Source organism: Macrosteles quadrilineatus, unplaced genomic scaffold, assembly GCF_028750875.1.
Source record: "Macrosteles quadrilineatus isolate MER2022 unplaced genomic scaffold, UCM_ALF_1.0 Scaffold_1__1_contigs__length_201487025, whole genome shotgun sequence".
NCBI lineage: Eukaryota > Metazoa > Arthropoda > Insecta > Hemiptera > Cicadellidae > Macrosteles > Macrosteles quadrilineatus.
Window position 1 is genome coordinate 39,467,878 of NW_026542594.1, and position 16,574 is coordinate 39,484,451.

General features: G+C 36.7%; 1 protein-coding gene across 1 annotated transcript in view; it reads right to left on the reverse strand.

Annotated features, from left to right (window-relative positions):
• Window positions 1-16,574, reverse strand: part of LOC128982788 (DNA polymerase alpha catalytic subunit) — a 255,111-nt gene that overhangs the window by 207,132 nt on the left and 31,405 nt on the right. The gene's annotated exons all lie outside the window — the stretch shown is intronic.

Sequence of the window (16,574 nt, forward strand, 5' to 3'; positions counted from 1 at the left end):
CAAGTTAGTGGCAACTTGTTCTTACAAAATTGCACTGACAAATACAAGAATTCAGCAGCATTCACATAGCGAGATGGCATTAAAATGTCAGGAATGTGGTGCGCTACATTTTAAAGAAGAACAAAGAGGATAAGGCGAAGGATTTTCTTCCTGCTGCCATAAAGGAAAAGTGAATCTACCACCATACCGAGAAAGTTGTTAATATCCAGAGCCTACTTAATGGAGCAAATCATTTGAGCAGAAACTACAAAGAGAACATTAGATCGTACAACTCTTCGCTCGCAATAGTCAGCACTCGAGCTAAAATTGAAGGACATAATGGTGGAGGGCCTTTGTATAAGGTAGGACAATAATGACATATTTGAGATGCAGAGGAACTGCATTCTGTTGCGGTCAAAGGAATAGCTGCCAGGGCTGCCAGTTTGGTAAATGGTGGAAGAACACTTCATAACGCATTCAAACTTCCATTGAATGCAACTTCAGTCTCACAGATTAAGCCTAATCGTATTCATGCTCAGTATTTGAATACTGTTAAACTAATTATTCTCGATGAAGCCAGTATGATGCCAGCACCAGCCCTTACAATAATTGACAAGACTATTGAGAGACATCGCTGTAGGTGAATTAGACCAATTAAAACCATTTGGAGGGAAGACATTTTTCATGTGCGGTGATTTCCGCCAGACACTGCCTGTAATTCCCCATTCCGGAAGATCTGGAGTAATTGAAGCGTGTATTAAATCACACATACTATGGCCAAAAGTCAAGCAAATGCAGTTAACACGGAATGTTCAAGTCCTAACTGGAGAAGAGAAATTTGAAACTTTTCTATTGAACGTAGGAAATGACACACTGCCGTCCAGTAACGTTAAACAATCAGCATCTGTGTTACCTTCACGATTGTTTAGCATTGGATCACCAGTTGGTTTTATATACTCGAGGGAAACTCTAAACAATATCAACAGTGACAACTGCCATGAAGATTGTTTTGAAATAAACATCGCGATCCTTGAAAAAGTATCAGGCGAAGAAAGAATTTATCTCAGCGTGGACTCAGTCAACACCGATGATGCTTAGGAACAATTACAGTTTCCTGTTGAATTTCTCAATAGTCTTGAAGGAAGTGGTCTTCCACGACACAGGATAGCTCTGAAAATTGGCGCCTTTGTAATGCTAATGCAAAACCTAAATACAAGAAAAGGCATAATCAATGGTACCCGAATGAAATCTACTGGCCTGTATGCAAATAGCGTTGGGCGTGAAGTTTTGACAGGACCTAGCCAAGGCCATCTAATTTTAATTCCAAAAGTTAGGCTTTCTCCGTCTGATTCGGTTTTCCCATTTAAACTGACACGATACCAGTGTCCTATGCGTTGCATATGCAATTACGATAAACAAAAGTCAGGGACAAACCTTTACCAAGGTAGCACTGAAGGGCCCAAAACCCCTCTTATCGCATGGGCAACTGTTGCACTCAGTCGTGCAAAAAGCTTCGACGCAGCAAGGGTTTTCATTACAGAAACAGAGAAACAATTCGTTGACGGTGAAAAGTTCCATCCATACAACTAATGTCGTTTTTAAAGAGATTTTGTAAAAGATGCATTTATCTTTAACTATCATTGATTAGTTTTTAATACAAAATACATTTAATTCAAACATTTAAAACATCCTAATCTATTATTCGTGCGAATTCGCAAGGGTTCAGCTAGTATTAGGTAAATGCTACAAAATGGTTCAATTTTTTTGTATAGACCTACATTAAAAAAGGTTTAAATACCTGCTATTGAGCAATCCATTAAATTGCAGTCACAACTAGTTTCGCAACTGATAACCAGAGTGGAGCCATCATCTTTCTTAACGTTTTGGTACAAGGACTTCTTCTTTCTTTACTTCCTTGTACCGATGGCTCCACATAGGAGTTGAAACTAGTTGCGAATGCAGTTAAATGGATTTCTTAATAGCAGGTATTTTAAACCTGTTTTAATATTATTTGGCGACTCGAAGGCTAACATCTACGATTTTTGTATACAAGTCATCTAAAAAATTGTTTCATTTGTGTAGTCTTGAATCACTTAACATACAATGTTGAGCTATTGTTGAGCTAAGTTATAACTGAAATTTAAGACTATTGTGTTTGAGTATGTGGATAGTTTTGAATGAAGTATTAGGGGAATTTTAGTAACACAGCACACAACTCATATTTTGTCCAGACAAAAAAAAGATGCAATACCGGGTGTTTGTGAATGAACTAGCAGAGTACCCGTCCTTCGTACGGGGTGTGCAATTAAGTTTAAAATGCTTATTGCAGTTATACTCAAGCTTTGCGTTTGCAATGGGGGAGGACAAAGTTTGATAAAATTTGCTTCTTTAAATTTACGGTATACTATGGTATTACACATCTATCATAGCCATAATGTTCTACCACTTCACCTAAACAATAAAAAAAATATTAAAAATTTGCAGAAAATTACAAATCATTCATGAAATTAAAAACATAAACACAACTGTAAACAATCCTATTTTGACAGTTCTCATAGCGTATTACAGTTTTATGTTGCTGCTTAGTTCAAATTAGCTGTTGACATAAATGCAAAAAAAAATATAGTTTGCTGCACCTGTTGGTAAAATCTTATAGATTTTTAATGCTTTTGTAGATCATAGAACCAACTTTTTTAGTTGAAACAGCTGACTAAATTCTTTAATTCCCTTTAAATATGAATAGTCATAAGATTAACATGGGGAACTACAGAGCCAATGGGGTGGAGCCCGAAATGTTTTTTTAGATAAGAATATGCCTATATGTTAATCGGGAATGTGAGCTATCATCATGCCAAATTTCAGCCCAATCCGTCCAGTGGTTTACGCGTGATTGACTTCAAACAAACAAACAAACACACAAACACACAAACTTTCACATTTATAGTATTAGTTAGATTAGATATCGGGGTTTTAACGTTTAAAAAATTTTATACAATTAAACTTACTACTATAAATAACAAATAAAATAAAAAACAACTCAAAGAGTTATTGCCTTCCAATGACAAATCATTAATAGGCAATTAAATTTATTCATAAGAAGTTTGCCTGCCGTACTAAAAAAAGATCAAAACAAACCCAATTTTTTTAAAGAAACTAAAATCGATCTTAATTAATCTGGCTCCCTATAGTATAGATGAGTTTCTAAATAAAATACCCCCGCCGCAGCAAACCTGCCGACTAAGCGAATTTCCATTTGTCTTAATTGATTTTCAATTAAATATATTATAATAACATTAAGTTTAACGCGTACCTAGGTTTGCTGCTACAAGGAAACTAATAAGTGTGTTTTTTTGTAAAATATTGATATGTAGCTTAGTACAAAATAAATAAATTTGATCAAAATACAAAATATATCCATAAACAAGCAAACTACAACATTTTACAATATTCTCCATAAGAATAACATGGGAATTTTAAATTTACAATTTTTTTAATTTTCTCCGTTACTATTAACCGAACAAAAATACTTTTATATACTAAATTAATTGTTTTTTTAAGCTCTTTAAAAAGGTCTAAAGAGAAATTGGGAAATCTTGTGTTTTGAGGGTCAAAAGTGAGAAAAACCAATTTTTACCCCATAAAACCCCCGTAAAGCCACGTTCCCATGGTCTGATCATGCTGGTTCGCGAACTCATTCAAGTTTATCCCGCTTTACACCTTTAACACGTTCGCTACTGCAATAGTACGAAATTTTCCATTCACATGGACCAGCGACGCACATATGCGACGGCCGGTTTCCACCCATAGACTGCCGTCGCATATATGCGTCGGCTAGTCACATTAAAAAACATACTGCCGACGCATATTTGCGTCGGGGTTCTAATGTTATTAAAATGCTTATATCTTTGTAGTGGTCTATTTGAAGGCACTGAATTCCCAGCAGTGGTCTACAGAGATGTCTGACGCACAACTGCGTCGCTTGGTCTGTGGATATGATGATTGGTGACGTCATATAATAGTTGGAAAAACTGGTATTTACTTCTCTGCATCACTGTATGTATTTATGCAGTATGTATGCTGCATTATCCTGTGTAGCTTTTATATTTGTTCAGTTATAAACTGTTCTTGAATAATCTGTTTATTTTTTTACTTACTTTCACTTTAAAAACACAAAAAATGAACTGTCGCATATATGCGACGTTTGGTCTATTTTAATAAAACTATGATAATTTTCACTATTGTCTTCGCTGTAGACCGGGCGTCGCAAATATGCGACATTACAAAAGGTTATAAAAAATACAAAAAAAATAAGAATAATTTATTTACAAACACGATTGTAGCGTATTACAATGTAAATTATCACTGTTTTACAGGTTTTCCGCCCGTGGTCCGTGTGTACTGTTATCCAAGTGACAGCCGGTCTATGTGTAAGATTCAAATGAATACCTCGGTCTGTGGCAATGACCGCGGCGTCGCATATATGCGACGCTCAGTAGCGAACGTGTTAACCAAATTTCATCAAAATCGGACAAAAACTACTCAAGTTATCGCGTTCCACGGACGTATATATATATATATATATATAGGTATACTAGTGGGCCTTAAGTTGATACTTGTCTTAAATCTTACCTACTCTTGTTGATACTCAGTCTAAAGTTGATACTATCAACATTGGAGCACTCTGGTATCAACATTTCAGTTATATATTCACTTGTAAATCTATATAAATGCACTGCTAATGTTGATACTGTCGTATAACCTAAAAATCGGTAGTGGTGGACTTTGGTGTATATTCCCAGCATTTTGAGGTTATGTTATGTGGCTGTGCTCTACATAAATGCACTGCTAATGTTGATACCATCGTATCACCTAAAAACCGGTCTGTTAGTAGCCTATTGGTGTAGATGCGTGGACTTTGGTGCATATTCCCAGCATTTTGAGGTTATGTTGTGTGGCTGAGCTCTATATAAATGCACTGCTAATGTTGATACCATCGTATAACCAAAAAACTGGTCTGTTAATAGCTTATCGGTGTAGATTCGCGGACTTTGGTGGATATTCCAAGCATTTTGAGGTTATGTTATGTGGCTTAGCTCTACATAAATGCACTGCTAATGTTGATACCGTCGTACAACCTAAAAACCGGTCTGTTAATAGCGTAGTGGTATAGAGTGGCGGACTTTGGTACATATTCCCGGCATTTTGAGGTTATGTTATGTGGCTGAGCTCTATATAAATGCACTGCGAATGTTGATACCATCGTATAACCTAACAACTGGTCTGTTAATAGCTTATCGGTGTAGATTCACGGACTTTGGTGCATGTTTCCAGCATTTTTAGGTTATGTTATGTGGCTTAGCTCTACTAAATGCACTGCTAATGTTGATACCGTCGTACAACCTAAAAACCGGTCTGTTAATAGCCTAGTTGTGTAGAGTGGCGGACTTTGGTGCATATTCCCTGCATTTTAGGTTATGTTATGTGGCTGAGCTCTATATAAATGCACTGCTAATGTTGATACCATCGTATAACCTAAAAACTGGTCTGTTAATAGCTTATCGGTGTAGATTCGCGGACTTTGGTGCATATTTCCAGCATTTTGAGATTATGTTATGTGGCTGAGCTATAGATAATTGCACTGCTAATGTTGATAACCGTCGCATAACCTAAAAATCTGTCTTGTTAGTAGCCTATTGGTGTAGAGTGGCGGCCTTTGGTGCATATTCCCATTATTTTGAGGTTATGTTATGTGGCTTAGCTCTATATAAATGCACTGCTAATGTTGATACTTTCGTATAACCTAAAAATCGGTCTGTTAATAGCCTAGTTGAGTAGAGTGGCGGCCTTTGGTGCATATTCCCAGCATTTTGAGGTTATGTTATGTGGCTTAGCTCTACATAACTGCACTGCTAATGTTGATTCCGTCGTACAAACCTAAAAACCGGTCTGTTAATAGCGTAGTGGTATAGAGTGGCGGACCTTTGGTACATATTCCCGGCATTTTGAGGTTATGTTATGTGGCTTAGCTCTACATAAATGCACTGCTAATGTTGATTCCGTCGTACAACCTAAAAACCGGTCTGTTAATAGCGTAGTGGTATAGAGTGGCGGACTTTGGTACATATTCCCGGCATTTTGAGGTTATGTTATGTGGCTTAGCTCTACATAACTGCACTGCTAATGTTGATTCCGTCGTACAACCTAAAAACCGGTCTGTTAATAGCGTAGTGGTATAGAGTGGCGGACTTTGGTACATATTCCCGGCATTTTGAGGTTATGTTATGTGGCTTAGCTCTACATAAATGCACTGCTAATGTTGATTCCGTCGTACATCCTAAAAACCGGTCTGTTAATAGCCTAGTTGTGTAGATTGGCGGACTTTGGTGCATATTCCCTGCATTTGAGGTTATGTTATGTGGCTGAGCTCTATATAAATGCACTGCTAATGTTGATACCCATCGTATAACCTAAAAACTGGTCTGTTAATAGCTTATCGGTGTAGATTCGCGGACTTTGGTGGACATTCCTAGCATTTTGAGGTTATGTTATGTGGCTTAGCTCTACATAAATGCACTGCTAATGTTGATACCGTCGTACAACCTAAAAACCGCCTGTTAATAGCGTAGTGGTATAGAGTGGCGGACTTTGGTGCATATTCCCTACATTTCGAGGTTATGTTATGTGGCTGAGCTCTATATAAATGCAATGCTAATGTTGATACCATCGTATAACCTAAAAACCTGGTCTGTTAAGCTTATGGGTGTAGATTCGCGGACTTTGGTGCATATTTCCAGCATTTTGAGATTATGTTATGTGACTGAGCTATAGATAATTGCACTGCTAATGTTGATACCGTCGCATAACCTAAAAATCTGTCTTGTTAGTAGCCTATTGGTGTAGAGTGGCGGCCTTTGGTGCATATTCCCAGCATTTTGAGGTTATGTTATGTGGCTTAGCTCTATATAAATGCACTGCTAATGTTGATACTGTCGTATAACCTAAAAATCGGTCTGTTAATAGCCTAGTTGAGTAGAGTGGCGGACTTTGGTGCATATTCCCAGCATTTTGGTGCATATTCCCAGCATTTGAGGTTATGTTATGTGGCTGAGCTCTATATAAATGCACTGCTAATGTTGATACTGTCGTATAACCTAAATCCGGTCTGTTAGCCTAGTTGTGTAGAGTGGCGGACTTTGGTGCATATTCCCAGCATTTTGAGGTTATGTTATGTGGCTTAGCTCTACATAACTGCACTGCTAATGTTGATTCCGTCGTACAACCTAAAAACCGGTCTGTTAATAGCGTAGTGGTATAGAGTGGCGGACTTTGGTACATATTCCTGGCATTTTGAGGTTATGTTATGTGGCTTAGCTCTACATAAATGCACTGCTAATGTTGATACCGTCGTACATCCTAAAAACCGGTCTGTTAATAGCCTAGTTGTGTAGATTGGCGGACTTTGGTGCATATTCCCTGCATTTGAGGTTATGTTATGTGGCTGAGCTCTATATAAATGCACTGCTAATGTTGATACCATCGTATAACCTAAAAACTGGTCTGTTAATAGCTTATCGGTGTAGATTCGCGGACTTTGGTGGACATTCCTAGCATTTTGAGGTTATGTTATGTGGCTTAGCTCTACATAAATGCACTGCTAATGTTGATACCGTCGTACAACCTAAAAACCGGCCTGTTAATAGCGTAGTGGTATAGAGTGGCGGACTTTGGTGCATATTCCCTACATTTCGAGGTTATGTTATGTGGCTGAGCTCTATATAAATGCAATGCTAATGTTGATACCATCGTATAACCTAAAAACTGGTCTGTTAATAGCTTATCGGTGTAGATTCGCGGACTTTGGTGCACATTTCCAGCATTTTGAGATTATGTTATGTGACTGAGCTATAGATAATTGCACTGCTAATGTTGATACCGTCGCATAACCTAAAAATCTGTCTTGTTAGTAGCCTATTGGTGTAGAGTGGCGGCCTTTGGTGCATATTCCCAGCATTTTGAGGTTATGTTATGTGGCTTAGCTCTATATAAATGCACTGCTTATGTTGATACTGTCGTATAACCTAAAAATCGGTCTGTTAATAGCCTAGTTGAGTAGAGTGGCGGACTTTGGTGCATATTCCCAGCATTTTGGTGCATATTCCCAGCATTTGAGGTTATGTTATGTGGCTGAGCTCTATATAAATGCACTGCTAATGTTGATACTGTCGTATAACCTAAATCCGGTCTGTTAGCCTAGTTGTGTAGAGTGGCGGACTTTGGTGCATATTCCCAGCATTTGAGGTTATGTTATGTGGCTGAGCTCTATATAAGTGCACTGCTTGTGTTGATACTGTCGTATAACCTAAAAATCGGTCCGTTACCAGCCTAGTAATGTAGATTTTCAATCCTATTGTATGAATAGAAGCTTGATTTTAATGTCATTGACATAGAGCGCCAGCAGGCAGTGACCACAGAATTAAAATAGAACGGGCACGCCAAACGGTAGAGTGAAGTGAAGCCTGTTTCCAATGCTTCGCACCTAACCAACATTGTATGCCACTGTGACGAGTCACCCAATACGGTGCGCGCACCTAACTGTTTTGTATTTTTACTATCTATTTTACTATTTCCTAAACTATTTTTTAGTCACTGACACATTTTTAACAACTAAGAATGTAGTAGACGTAATGGTGTCAACATTTTTAAAACAATGCATATGACTCATCTTGTTTCCAAATGATAATTTCTTGGATCGTTTTTGTTATACCAGCTGATCAGCTTTTTTCTAATGTTTGGGATTGTACAGTTATGTTTTCTGTTTTCACCTATAATAAAATGAGTTACTAAAGTTATTTGAATCTATTCTTTTATTAAAACACAGCAGTTTTCAAATGATAATTTCTTGAATCGCCATTTCAGACAAAGTATTAAATGTCTTAAAGTGTTAAAATAATCCATCGAATAGTTATCATCAATCAGTAGATTCATTTCTATGTACACACATGGCAAAATTAATATTGATTGTTTTATAAATTATATATTTATGGAATGATGGAGTAAGCTGTTCTTGGTGTAGTATGTGAGGAAAAGGTTACTCAGGGGAAATTCAAAACTAATACTGATTCCTGAAAAGGTAGGATAGAGGAGAAATATGGAGTCTTGAGGGTCTTAAATCAGTTCAGTAACTAGCCACCCCATAATTTTATACTTCAAGATTGTTAATATGAAACTAGCTGTAGATAATAAACTGGGATGGTAATGGGAAAGGATTAAATATATAATGATATTAAAAGTATCAGTAATTGTACATCGGCATTTAGAGGACAAAATGATGTGCGAGAGAGAACAATACCTTTTCCTACAGTCACCTGACAATGTGGGCTTTCTTGCACTGATTATAGAACAGAAAGCTGTTAATTGCTGCATTTACTTACTTCGCCACACACTTTTGACTTTTCGCGCCGTTTTCTTCTTTGTCACACACGACACCACTCTCTACCAAATAACACAAAAAACGTGCTTTCATTATGCTCACAATCCTTTTACGCTGGGAAATGGGTTGATGACACTTAAAAATACCATGACTACGATCAGCTGGTGCAGCATTTCCCATTTTAATTTTTTTTATTCAAGCCTAGCCTAAAAATGTGTTATAAAGTGTTTGGAAGACTAATTATTTATATGATTTTTAGTAATTGCAGGAAAAAATATAATGTGTAACAAAAGTGAAAAGTACCTTTGCTGCACACGAGAGGAAATAATGTTTACGCACGAGCCGTAGGTGATTGTGGAAAGTATCTCTAGAGAAAAATCATTTAAATTATTAGTCTTTCAAAGACAATGCACTGGGAATAGGGATCTGAAAAGAATCATCTGTCACATACCAAAGCCCCAGGTCAGTAAAGGAAATAGTAATTTAGGTTCAGTACAGGATGTATCAGTGGTAATTCTCGAGGGTTTTCTTCCAGAGTTAAACAGACGCTATTGTCTGAAATTCTATTTTATACCTTATTTTTTGTTGCTGACCTGATTGATGGGTCATAACAGTTGCTATAACTCATCAGAAGTCATTCCCTATGTTTGACTTGGTTAAAAAGATTGTGTATTAGGCAGAATTTAGTAATTTAGATCAGCGCAATCTGTAGGTGGCTCACATCAACTACGACGATTTTGGTCACAAAGCTGGCTATAAAGTTAACATGGGGATGGAATGTCTAGTTGTATTGATGGGTTAAAGCTAAATTTAATGGGTAAGAGTATGTGAACCACAGGAAAACTAAAAACACAGAGTAAGGAACTACTTATTTAGTTTATTAAAAAAAGTAACTCAAAATGTTTTCAAGAGTCTACAGTCGAATAATCCAGCTATAATCTCTATATTAAATTATATAACCTAATAACACGAATAACAGTAATATTTACAATGAGTTTAAAAGAATCAACTTACAGATTACCGATGTGTAACTCATTGAGATACTCGCCTCGCGATGTTTATAAAGGTCCATTTCCTATCCTGCGACTGTTACGACTCTAGTCGCGCGGCTCGAGCCGCGCGGCTGAAAAAATTGACTGCTTTAATGCAAAGTAAAGGTGCATTGTCCCTGAAGCGACTCGTGCGATAGTAGCTGAGCGATAGTAGCTCAGCGATAGTAGCTGAGCACTGGTTAGCGTTGTTTCAAATGAGACCATTGTCCTTGACGCGACTGCGACTGGAGCGGCTAGCGGCTGAACACAGCGACTGTAGCGGGTCTGCTCTGAGGGGAGTCAGAGTCGCAGTCGCTGAGCGATTTGTGTTGTGTATAGACTTGTTTTGGTCGTAATGTCTTCAAAGAATACAAAACTGCTTTTTACCCCTGAAGAAGATATCAGATATGTACATAATATTAAATCGCTACTATTATAAATTATAAATGAAAATACTTTTTAAAAATGCAACGTTTTTAAACGCACTATAAAGTAAAAAAATAATTTATAAATATGTGGGGTGAATAAATACTTGTAAGATAAAAAAAAAAAACGTGGGGCGCATGCTGATTTACAATTATCTTTACATATTGAACTATCATTATCTAGTGCATGCACCCCACGTTTTTCGTTTTAAATCTTTTAAGTATTTATTCCCTCCACATATTTATAAATTATTTTTACTTTTTAGTGCGTTTAAAAACGTGGCATTTGAAAAAAAGTATTTTTATTTATAATTTATTTTCTACTTTTTAGTCTTTAATGTGTAAATATGTTAAATCTATTTTATATGGCCTGTGAATATATACCAAAACCTTATTATCTGTAGTCATATGTTTTATATTTCCTTTGAACTGCTTATTTTATATTTAAAATCTCTCGGGAGCAGAACCTGCACCTCTACCCAAGCTTTTCGAACTGTCAAATTTAAGTATTTACGGCTGACTTCAAAATGTAAACATGGAAAATTTGGAAGCCCAAGGGGCTTAGCCCAAGGAAAGAAGGAAAATATGAAAATTAAATGATATAGTATTACATTGTCATCCATGAGCTGTGTTCTCTAGTTTCATTTCTCTAGCTCGACGGGAAGTTAGTTTAAAATGTATTGCAAAGTTTGTACCGGACAAGAAAGCGAGCTAATAAAAACGTTTTAAAATTAGGAGGTGTCATGGCACTCATAGCACCAATTCACTCGAAAGTCAGCAAACTAATATACAGAATCGCTCTAGAACAATCGCTTCAGGGACAATGACATGGTTAGCTACTATCGCTGAGCTACTATCGCTCAGCTACTATCGCTAAGCTACTATCGCAAGAGTCGCTTCAGGGACAATGCACCTTAAATGCAACCGTTTCCTATCGAGCGTCTACAGCCGCGCGACTGAAGCGACTCGAGCCGCGCGGCTCGAGCCGTCGCGACTGGACTGCTCCGTGAGCAGTTCAGTCGCTCAGTCGCGCGGCTGTAACGAAATAGTTCATACGTACGGAGTTGAGGTGCGAATTGATTGTGGTGAGGTTTGATTGTGTGGTTTTTGATAGTTAAATACTGAGTTTCAAGTGTGTGCCTTCAAAATCATGGATGATTCAAGGTTAATATTGAACTTGTTCGTCAACACCTATCTGTTTTTAACCCCAAACACCCCCAATACAAGGATGCATATGTGCGAGAAAACGTCTGGAGACAGATTTCTAAAGAAACTGATGTACCAAGTCCGTTAATAGTTCTCCTTCTTCCTCTTCTTCCATTAAAATGTACGCTGCCAAAGCTTCTTCCATGACGGTCAAAGTGCAACTGCACTAGTCATACTAGACGTGGGAGTCGCAGGAGTCGCGGCATAGGAAATAAGACAAGCGTCTCCAGCCGTACGGCTCTAGACGCGCGGCTAGAGCCGCGCAGCTAGAGTCGTAGCAGTCGCAGGATAGGAAATGGACCTTAACAGTAATCAACATGTCCTGTAAATATTGTACAGTATCATTTTCATAACCTGGGGCCCATTTCAGATTTGCATTGGGCGATCAGCTGATTTACTAATAATATTAGTTTGTAATTTATTATGAAATGGGCCCCAGGTATTGCTTTTTAATGTTTTCTACAAACATTTCCTGACTTATAGCCAAATAAGGTTGTCCACGATTATCTTCGTTATTGATAAACCTAAGGCATTCCGGCCGGTTTTCTCCTTCTCAAAATTCCTCGCTGTACAGGCAACACAGGTCATTGATAGAGGGCCAATCGAGAACCAAAAATCGTTTTGGGGTAGTGTTAGGGTGCATTTGTAACCTAATATAGTTGAGTTTGTCCAGGGTCAGGTGCTGGCTGTGATGAGTTAAGCCTACTAGACTACGCGCCACTGTTCTGTAGCTGCGGTCGTTATCACGATACGCCTCATGTCTATGTTTCGTTGTCGTTGCGTCGTAGGCATTTAAAAAAAAAAACAGCAAATAAACAAATTTTAACTACACAAAAAACGATAAATGCACAAATTTAAGTTACAATTATGCTAACATGATCCGTCATAGCGACACAAAACAACGATAAATACACAAATTTAAGATACAACCATACTAACACGATCCGTCTTGGGGGTTATATTTACACAAACTCAAATAGTAAATAAATGTACTCAATGCGTTTCAATGAATTAAAAAATAAATATGATGATCAAAATGTAAACAATTATGTTCTTCATAAGGATAACATGGGAACTTTCAAAGCCACTGGGGCAGAGCCCAAGGGACTTTTTCAAAACAGTTTGCAAATCTACGCGACACGCTCTTTTCAAAGAGACGTCAATGGATAAAATCGATTAAGAAATGGCGGAGGAGTTCAACCAACTAAGTTTCATGTAGCGTATTAATTATATAGAATAGGCAGTGATTGATAATTAACTTATTCGGTAATAATGTATGAATAAATTCAAAGTTTGTTATTATCCTTAAGTCAGTTTAGTCAACTCCCATTTAAAAGTATGACCTCAAAAAGGCTGTAGCATTAGAGTTGCAGAGAGGACATCTATTGTCACAAAATCACGGAAATGTTTACCACAAAAGATCGACCAATACGATTTTAATACTATTTATTTAATGGTTCTTCCAACAGAAGAATTTTATTCGCAGGAAACCTGCAGATTCACTTCCTATATGTTATTCTTATGAATGAATCTTTTGAACACTTATTTTTGGACATGAGTTGACAAAATTTTTTTTAAGGCAGGATTTTCGAATAAGTCTTTATACATTCTCTGAATATGCAAATGTGTTGTAACGGGGTTATTTAGGCGTACCGTTGATACATATTACAATATATTAGGCTATCCTTAAAAAATTGAATGTGGTCATTATTTTGAAATTTAAAAATTAACTTATACTGTTAATACAGTTCAATGAAATGGCGACCATACATAGTAGGTGTTTTAAGCCAAGTATGAATGGAGATGAGTGTAGGATGAGTGGCGCGATCTTGTAGTCTTGTTAGTGACTAAGGCCGACATTCCTTAGACACAGCTGTTAATTAATAGCCCATACAGCTAATGGCAACTAAGGGACCTACAGTTTATAGTGGAATCCGAACCACATTTTCCCTTGGTATATACGATTTGGTCTAATTATCAGGATAGTACTGCGGATAATCGTAGTACTTACTCGTGCGGACGTTAATCCACACCTGGGAGTATCGCATCCACAGTGCATGCCTATAAATATCCACAATTCGTGACCTCCTAGTAGCTGGATTACATGACGACGCCACCCGTCCCAGTATTTGAAAGAAAATATTTTAAAATACTTTCTTAGTAAGCATCTAAAGATTTAGAAACAGATATTTTGAATACTAGATAATATGAAAAATTGACCATTCTACACCTGACTTTCATTGATCCTCTTTCTCAATTTAACAGTTTATAACTGAGTTTTGGTTTGCTAAACAATTATTACTACTACCTTGAATAAATGGACAGTTCACCACAGTTTATTTACTTTATGTTTAAGAAATGTGTGTAAAAACAATGATTCAGTACGATGTAATACTTAAAGGGGTACCAAGTGCAAAATGCGTAATATTATATTATTTTCTTAACTTTTTCATCTCTCGTTTACAGTTGCAGACGATCCATTCATGTTTTCAGCCTGACTTTAAAATTGATCTGATGAGTAATCTGCTCATATTTCACCTTTATGACATCAAAATGAAAAAGTAAATCGGTCCCGGGCATAGGTCTTACCGTGCCACCTACGGTAATAACTACTTCCCTAAAGGGTAATTCGCTAATAAAAGGAAACAAAGGGTCTTTTGCGTCTCTTTCGAGTTTTATTGCGTACATAAAAATCTAAAGCTAGTTTACAAATCTACACGTCAAGATGGTTATTTTGATGTATATATGTTGGAGTAAGTATTAGCTAAAACAAAAAAAGCCTTAACCTTATCGAGAGCAATCTTTCCATGACACATTAAGGTTACAGTGTGTTTTGGCATTAGCGAAATATAAACAAAACATCTGAACAGTATTTGTAATCTAATCTTCGTAAAAGTCGGCGGATTTCACAGGTTTGCTCTGTTATATCCCCATATTAAGTTTTAACGAAAAATATCACCATTTTACAGCAATTTTTACAACAGTTTGGCTAATAGTAATAGCTAATAGTAAACCAAAGTTTTACAAAAGGAAATTTCAAGGCTGTTATTCTGTTACGTGATTTATTCCGTACGTATTTAGGATTTAGGAAGAAAAATCACTTGTACAATAATTATATAATGTTTCCAAACTCGCTTCAAATGAAGCTTTACATGTGTTTATATAGTTTATTGTTTTACACCATTGCCAGTCTTTGCTTATCCTCGAGTCGTGGGAATGATTTGCAACGGAAGTTCCGATAGATAAGAAAGTACTCGGCTTTAACGTGAGCAGTTGTGGAGCAGTTGTTCATTATTTTTATTCCAGGAACCAGTTGTCATTGTTTAATGAAGTTGTGGTTTTTGACAGAGGAATTTAAATATAAGAAAATTAGTCCACACTTTACAACAACTTACTATTTAATTCTGAAAACTTACTAATTTGAACATGTATTTGCACGATGTTACTTTTGCAGTAGTGAAAATCATTAAAACACACCAAATTTAAAAAAAAATGAATTCAAATTGAATAACATCAATTGTACATGCGGATGAAAATGGTTTTTTATCAGTATTTACGAAAATACCTTTCCTCACTCTCAGTTCTCTTTAGTGAAAACACTGTGAGTACACGATCATCTCCTATTTCTGCAATAAATATTATTGGGGGGGGGGGGGGTGATGCGATGCCAGCCACTGATACCCAGTTATGGAGGACTGTTCCATACCTTGCCTGGAGACGTGTTCTTTGATCGATATACACTGAGATGTAAAAATGTGTGATTTTTAACACTATGTAGTTGTATGCATTTATATGTATTTTACTAGTACATTCTTTGAATTTATATGACCTCAGGCAGTTAACATTCAAACAGTTGGTGTTGGTAAATTACATCTAGATCTTTGGGTGCAAGTTTCAACAATGGAGAGAAATAAATTAACAAATGGGGTGGTTTTCATTACAATTAATGCACAGTTCGAGTTCATTACCAATGTAACAATTTTTGAGCTGTAGAATGATGGATTGCTTTTGTTGCTGTTGTATGCTGAGCTGACTCCGTTAAAGCCTACATCTGAATTTATGAAATGTGCATTTTCCAATCATTACAAACCATTTTTTACTGTACGACTGTCTTTAGAGTAGGAAGACCTTCTGTGGTCACACGTATTTCCTCGAAACGTGTCCATTTAACATCAAACTTATTAGTCATTAACATAGAATTACTTATCGACAGTGGTAACATCTAAGCTACTTAAAGAAGAACTTTGCTCTCGTAACTGAAATATAATGCCTTACATTTTTGTCAATTACTTCTTGGAAAATGGGCATGTGAATGATTTGGTTTATAAAATGCTATGATTTTAACACCCATGGATTATGATAACGTTTTGTGAGGGTTTCATAAGTAAATTTATAGTTATCACTTGTTGACAACTGCCAATGCCCCAATTAAATGTAAAGGGCCATTGAGAAGTGAGAACAAAAACATATTACAACTTAAATTTTTCGTACAGTACAATTTCA